The sequence below is a fragment of the Macaca fascicularis genome, chromosome 4 (genome assembly GCF_037993035.2).
Source record: "Macaca fascicularis isolate 582-1 chromosome 4, T2T-MFA8v1.1".
NCBI lineage: Eukaryota > Metazoa > Chordata > Mammalia > Primates > Cercopithecidae > Macaca > Macaca fascicularis.
The window spans coordinates 123846268-123854385 of record NC_088378.1 but is presented as its reverse complement, the minus strand read 5'-3'; the positions used below and the strand labels follow the sequence as shown (position 1 = coordinate 123854385).

The following is an 8118-nucleotide window of genomic DNA, read 5'->3' as shown; positions in this document are numbered from 1 at the left end:
TGTGAGTCTGCTTCAACACCTCACTGATTGTATACGTTTTTCCATCAACCTCTATGTGTCCTTATACTTAAGGTGTGGGGCGGGAGGTGCTTTTGAAAGGAGCATATTTTTTCCCCCAGTCTTACAGTGTTTCTCATTTAATTATGATATGATACATTTTACATTTAGTGTCATCATTGAAATATTTGGGTTTACATTTCTTTTTCTATTTGTTTTATATCTGTCTCATCTACTTTATAATAAAAAAATCAACTTTATTATATCATTTAGCCCTTCAATGATCTTAGTTATATACCTTCATTTATCATTTTCTTAGAGATTAAAATAGCCATCTTTGACTTATTACAGTTCACCATGAAATTAAAATATTCATCCTTGACTTATTACAGTTCACCATAAGTCACTGTTTCTGCCACTTCCTGAACAATGTTAGTACCTTGGGATGCTTTAACTTCATCACCTCCCTTTTGTCTTTTGTTGGTTGCCCTTTTTGTCATATCTTAATATTCTATATATTTTTGTTTTGTTATTTTTATTTTTTTTGTAGCAGTTGTTAGCATTTAACAAACCTCCCTCCATGTGGCTTCACACCACCAGCCCACTCCAATACCCTTTAATCCTCTCCTAAGCTCTTCTTCTGAAGAATCTGGTCTTCACAATGACAGGCTGCTTTGGGAGCGTTCCCTTTCCCAGAACTTTGTAGTAGTCTAATCATACGACATCAATGGTAGGAGAGCCCCAGTCTTGTTTTTAGCAGCATTCACCTGTGTCTGCTCACTGACCAAAGTCCACAATTCATCGTGATTGGCAGTTGAGCAGGAGCTCTGGTTCCTCTCTAAGTAGTAATCCTCATACCAACTTTCCCAAAGTAGTCCCAGTGATATTTGTCAAAGTTGATCCTGTGGTGATGCATGCCACCAGCATTCTACTGCCTTCCAAGTGCTTCTGGTGTTTGCTGATGAGGCTGTGGCGGTGGCTCATGTGGCCCCAAAGTTTCTGGGTCTTTCTCACTCTGGATGGCATGTCAGCAACTGAGACAACATAGAGATACTCTATGTATTTTAAAGTCAACTAGGCATTTTTATTATTGTTTTATAAGACAAAATTTATTTAGCTTTAACCACATATTTACCTTTTCCATTGCTCTTTACTGTTCAATGTCTGTATAATTATATTCCTTCTCTATAATTATATTCCTTCTTAAAGAATGCCTTTCAGTATCTATATTTATGCAATTCTACTGGCAAGAAACTATTATTGTTATTATTTTAAAAAACCTTTGTTTTCATTTATAAGTATATTTTTATTTTGAATAGAATTTTAGGTTAGAAAGTATTTTATTTCATCACTTTGAAGAGAAAACTTTACTTTCTAGCTTTCATTGTTTCTGTTGAGACAGCAACTATCGTTATCACTTTCTTGCTGCTTTGAAAGTAAGGTGTCTTTTTTTTCCCCCTCTATCTCCTTTCAAGATTTTCTCCTTGTCTTTGGTTTTCCTATGATATGTCTAGAAATTGATTTCTTTGATATTATTGGAGTTCATAATGAGTCTTGAGTTTGTGGTTTGATATATTTCATTATTTTTGAAAACCTTCAAAAATTGCTTTTGCCTGTTTTCTCTCTTGTCCTTTTCTGGGACCACAAATATATGTGTTAATCTTAGACCTGGATACGTTTTATGTACTGAAATTATAGGTCACTAATTTTCTCTTCAACTGTGTCTAATTTGCTATTTAACGTACTTATTGCATTTTTTTAGTTATTGAATTTTTCAGTTTTAGAGTTCCCATTCCCATTTTATACTTCTTCTTATTAACTCTAGTTGATGAAATTCTTTATCCTGTTGTAGAATTTTGAGCATGTAAATCATAGTTTATTTTAAATGCCCTGTTTATTAACGTTAATACCTGCATCCTTATGAGTCTATTCTTAACAACTGTTCTCTATCTTGTTCTTTTCTCTTGATACATATGCCTGGTAGGTTTTGATTGACTATCAGACATAATGTATGAAATAATGTATAGGCTCTGCATGATTCTATTCCACCAGAGAACAGCAGATCACCTTACTTCAACCAGGTCTTAATTGGTTTCTAAGCCTGACTTCTGTCTGTTTAAAGACCTGATCTAGTTCCACTTCACTTTAATTTCTAGGGTGCAGTTCTTCAAGAAGTCTTAAGTACCTTATCAGTATTCTTCCAAATAAGCAGACACTTAACTCTATGTCTTCTCTGCTCAGCACAGTGAAATTTCTAATTGCCTTGCTTAGATTTTTGGCCTCTTAGCAGGTACTTATTGTTGACTCTAGGTACCAAGTTCACTTTTCCAAACTTCCTTTCTGGACAAGATCTTGAACTTTCAAGTCCTAACTTTGTTGGCAGCCCTAAACTCCAAGTGTGTCTTTATAGTTGCTAAGACTGCAGAAAATTCTGCGGAAAAGACTGCAGAAAATTTTCTCCACCTCTCCAGTTTTTGCTCAGCTTCTAAGCATTTCTGTCCACATTACTTATGAATTAGCAAATGTGTTGAAGGGGAAAGCATTGAAAAATGTCAGAATCACTTCTGAGTATTCTTTCCATGATCTTAGCCTCTCAAACCTGTGTGCCTTGGTGCCATTTTGATAGTTTCATTTAAATTGTTTTTCTGTATTTTACAAACTTTTAAAGTTATTCTCAGTGGGAGAATTGGTTCTTATTATAAGTGAAAGCAGAAGCCTTTCCAAGCCATAGAAATGGGCATTTATTGTGGATTTATTCCCCTTGATTACATAAAAAAAATGTACATTTGTTGTAGTAAACATAGAAGACCCAGAAATATTAAAAGAATATATCTTCCAGAGATAATTATTTTAATATTGATACATGCTATGGACTGAATGTTTGTGTCTGCAAAATTCATATGTGGAAGCACCAGCCCACAATGTGTTGTATTTAGAGATGAGCCTTTGGGAGGTAACTAGGTTATGAAGGGAGGGCCCTTCATGATGGGATTAGTGCCCTTATAAGAGGAGACACCAGAGAACTTGCTGTCTCTGTCTCCCCAACATGTTAGGACGTGGTAAAAAGGCAGCCATCTGCCAGCCAGGAAGAGGGCCCTCGTGGAACCTGACCATGGTGGCACCCTGCTTTCTGACTTCCAACTGACTAAAACTGGATATATGAGGTTGACTAAATATATACGTTGTTGTCTAAAACTATATATATATTTAAAATTCAATATATAAATTATATAAAATTATGTATTATATATAAACATATAATACAATATATAATAAAGAATATACATTATAATACATTACATAATTATATAATATAATATATTGTATACATATTTTGTTTTTCACTAAGTGAAATCTTATATATAATTTTTATTATCTGATTCATTTACATTTGGCAATAAAATAAAAAATCAAACCTTTCCTTATGTCAGTAAATATTATTCTACTACATATTTTAATGCTATGGATGAATCCAGTTAGATTTCTTGCTAACATTTTATGATTTAAAGTAATGCTATGATAAACATATATAGCATAATATTTTATATATTTTTGATATGGTTTGGCTGTGTCCTCACCCAAATCTCATCTTGAATTCCCACATGTTATGGGAGGCACACAGTCAGAAGTAATTGAATCGTGGGGGCAGGTCTTTCCTGTGCTATTCTTGTGATAGTGAATAAGTCTCATGTGATCTGATGGTTCTAAAAAGGGGAATTTCCCTGCACAAGCCCTCTTCTCTAGTCTGCTGCCATGTGAGACGTGCCTTTCACCTTCCACCATGATTGTGAGGCCTCCCCGGCCACGTGGAATTGTGATTTCAATAAACCTCTTTCTTTTGTAAATTGCCCAGTCTCGGGTATGTCTTTATCAGCCGCCTGAAAATGAACTAATAAAATTTTATATTGTTCCCTCATGATAGGTTCTTAGACATGGAGTTTACTAAGGTAGGTAAACAATTTAGATCTGTATTTGCACTTGAACATTTTTTATTCTAGACATTTTTGAACATATGTAAAAGTAAAGATGATAGTATAAATAACCTCCAAGTACCTAGAACACATGGTCACCATTTCAGCAAATTCTGGGATGGGAGTTTCACTGTGCTGCCCAGGCTGGTCTTGAACTTCTGGCCTGAAGCAATCCTCCCACCTCAATCTCCCAGGTAGCTGGGATTACAGGTGCAAGCCACTGTGCCCAGCCATTTTTGCAAGATTTTAAAAATGTGATTGGACCTCTAATTTCAATAATGAATAAACAATTCATTCCTATCTGTTAGGGAACTCACTAGATATTAGGGCTTTTTTCCACTCCAAGTATTTGCCTTCTCAATTTCCTACAATCATCAACGCACAATAGCCACAAACTTCTAGGAGTCCAGTTTATATCTGCATTACAGAGAGCCTTGAACAGTTGAGAGGCTAGGTTTACATTGCTACGTCAGGAACTCTAGAACATCATAGCAGGACCTTAGGTGTGTTGTTTTTCTTTGGAGTCCCCAGAAAGTTTGGGATAAGGTGAAATATAGAAATGGGACTTGGGCTCAAGGTCAAGTTCTTGGAAATTTGAAAGAGTAAGGCCCCATACATACAGGGCAAGGGAAGAATTGTGCTCCTGGAAGAGTAGGGTCTCATTCTTGAATGGGGATTAGTCAAGGGATATTTCTTTTTGAAGATTGGCTTAGGGTTCATAGAAGGCTACTGGGAAATATCACTTTGAAGATTTTCAGACTCAGATTCCGTAGGACTTGGGAACTGCCCTGAAATGAAAGAGAGATAAACTTCAGAGTGAAGGGTTGCTGTTTGAGGCCAGAATTACTTAGACCTGAGTGATCTAAAACCAGCTGAAAGAGCTACATCACCTGAGGGAATATTTGTTGCATGGAGAGTGAAAGACAGTGAGACTGTCATGGGGGATGGGGTGGGGGAACACATGTGTCACTCATCAATGTCACAGACTGAAAGAGAGCAGGAAGAGGAGTTGTAAATGGTCAACAGTATTGGAGCAGATGAGTGTGGATGCAGACACTGGAAAAAGACACGAAAGGACCCGAGGTAAAAAGCAGCATTGGTTGGCGAAGTGGGAGTGGCGTGTCAGGGTAGCTGTGCTCATGAAACTTACAGCTGAGTACTTGGTAGTGGGGTGGGGGAGAAACGTGGCTCAAGTCCCCTACCGCTTGGTTTATAGCTTAGGTTTTTGATTTTTTTCTGACAAACAGCGTAGCCTAAAATAATAATTTTATTTTTGTTGTTACTCATGTTATTCCAGGTAACTTCAACTTATTTTCCTCCATACAAAATAAACATATTAACCCTCTACAAACTAGAACCATCTTACAAATTAACAAAGAAATTGCACTGCTAAGTAACTCTTTCAGTAGCTTTTCTCCCAGAACAAAATACTTGCCCATAATCAGTGCATTAAATGTGTAAGTGTGCATGTGCATTTGTGTGTGTTTGTGTGTTTGTGTGCATGTGTGTGTGCTGAGATGAAGGAGTAAGCATAGGGAATAAATGTACAAGTAAGGCAACACAGGCTACAATTCAGAGGAAAGTTACAAAGACTGGGAAAAACACCTCCAGTTGGGGAGGCTGAAAGGATTTCATGGAGGAGGTGGTTCTTAAATGAAACTTGAATGTTATATAAGATTATAACAAGAGTAATGGTAGAAAAACATTCCAGATGATTCTCACTTCGTATGGAAAACCTATGGGCCAATGAACTGGGTATCTTATTGTTTCCTATTCATAGACATGTTTTTGTCCAGATTAAAGTACATGTGCTAAAGCTTAGAAGCTGGAAAACAAATTTGAGGCCATATGTAGCAAAAAAACTCTCCATGTGAGGCTGGAAGCACTGCAGTGCAGCAGGAACTGAGGAGTTAGCCAAGTAATTTTAGAAAAATTGCTCTTTTTCTTATTTCTCTGAATAATAATCTAAAATCTCCATCTATTTTTTTCTTAATTTCTCTTAAAATTTAAAAATCAATGTAGAAGACTAGAACATTTTGGGAAAAGGGAACAAGAAAAGAAAAAAAGGCAATTATAATTTGACCACCTGAAATCAAGCTTTTGCTCTATTTTCTTCCACAAATATTTATTCACATTATTTGTGAAAGCATTTATAAAACTTTAAAGGTTTAATTTGTATGTATCATATTACATCATAAGCATTTCTCCATGCTATTTTACAGTTTTCATAAATATCAATTAATGGCCTCCAGTATTCCATGATATTGATGTACCATAGTTTAATCATTTACCTCCTGTTGAATTTATGGGTTACCCCCTCTTTATAGGCATGTAGTGAGTCTGCAAAACAGACAAAGAATGATCTTTGTGGTTTAGAATGATAGATAGATTCAAAGAAAATTTAATAGGGATAAATATATAGAGATAGCTCATTTAATACATTTATTTATAGTTTAGTTTTGAAAGAATAAAACGTACCAGTAAGAGACAAGCAGACCTGACATGAAAAGAACCCAGATGCTTAATTAAATTGGATCCTCGTTGAAATGATAGCTGTAATCAAACAGCTAATGCAATCTTCGGTCTTTAATGTAAAAGATAGTGCCACAATAAAAGCAAGAGTCCTGCTAAACTTCGATAAGTTACTTTAGGAAAGAACAATTATTTGAGAATGAAGAAGGAAGAGGGAAAAGTCAATACTTCCCAAGGTGATTGCCCTCATATAAGATGATGAGCTTCAGATTTCGACCTTTAAATGTACATTGGTGATGAGAATGAGTAATATTACTTTCCAGGAATGCCTCCTCCATGACATCATGCTAATAGCTAGTTCAGGGTTCTAAGCATTATTAAATTAAAGAAGCTGCTGGACAACAAATGTTACCTTCCATTTTTCACATCTAATGAATCAGAAAAATGCAGTTGGAGTAAAACTTTTATTGAAAACTTTTATTAATGAATTAAATAAATGAAGTTAAGGTAAAACTTTTATTGAAATCTAACTGTCACGTCCTCAAAGTTCTTATTATGGCCATGAATTTCTAATATGCATACGATATGTAGATGTCAATGATAAAGCCTCAGAAATTAAGTTGAGTGGAAACAAAGACCCTGGTGTGTTGCATAGTACGAAAAATTTAATTATGATTACTATTTACTCAAGGTGCTTTCTAAAGAATGCTTATTAGAAGGAAAGGTGAAGGGGTGACATGTACAAAGATTAGCATCTCACCATTTAAAAAGTATGCAATTGAATGAGGGCATAAGGGATTAACTAAGATACAGTGACATACATTTTATAATAGCTTGGTTTAAAGAATTATGAGGACCAGAAAGAGTGAGAAACTAATGATTCTGCTTGTTGGAGTAGAATGGAAAGAATGGAATGCTACATATAGGTGACATTTACCTGATTTTCAAGGACAAAGAGAGGATAATAAATCAGTAGCCTCATATGAAAAGACAAAGAAAGCTTATCTCTGACAAAAGGCATATTCTAGTTGGACAGCAAGCTCCTACAAGTATATTAAGACGTAGATAAATCTATTTCAAAGGACTTTTTAAATAAAATCATTGCAGTCAAAGAGATTCTCTTCCTTTAGTTAACCAGAAAATTAGTAATAATTTTGTTAAGCACTGTGCTTTACAGGTCAAATGTCACTTATTCTTCACAGTTACCCCATAACACAGGTATTATATTGTTATCCATTTGGCTTATGGAGAAAAGAGAGTTTCAGTATCATCTTAAGTTCACTCAGCCAGACCTGGTATTGGAACCCATGTACTTGTCATAAGTACATAGTCTCTGCACTATTTGCTTTTTAACCATTTAGTTTTGTGAGGTTTTTCCAACACATCAGATTTATTGTTAGCATGCAGACATGTATGAGTGGATGCACATATACAATGATTTGTTTACTATAGCCTGTTGACATGGATCACATAGTTCATTTTGTACATATCTTTTGGGTTCATTCACGGTCATCACCCTCCTTTTTAAATTTTGACAGCTCTCCTATGCACGATTTTAAGCATTTGGTCTACATTAACTCATTTAATCTTAAGTAACTTAAGGCATACAACTAGCAAGTCGTGGAGCTGGGATTTGGACCCAGGATATTGGATTCCAGGAGCTATACTAATAATCACT

At 35.4% G+C, this 8118-nt stretch overlaps 1 pseudogene; it reads right to left on the bottom strand.

The window, feature by feature from the left end:
* Positions 1-585: 585 nt before the first annotated feature.
* On the bottom strand, positions 586-1023 carry LOC102132024 (large ribosomal subunit protein uL15-like; annotated as a pseudogene).
* Positions 1024-8118: the final 7095 nt, after the last annotated feature.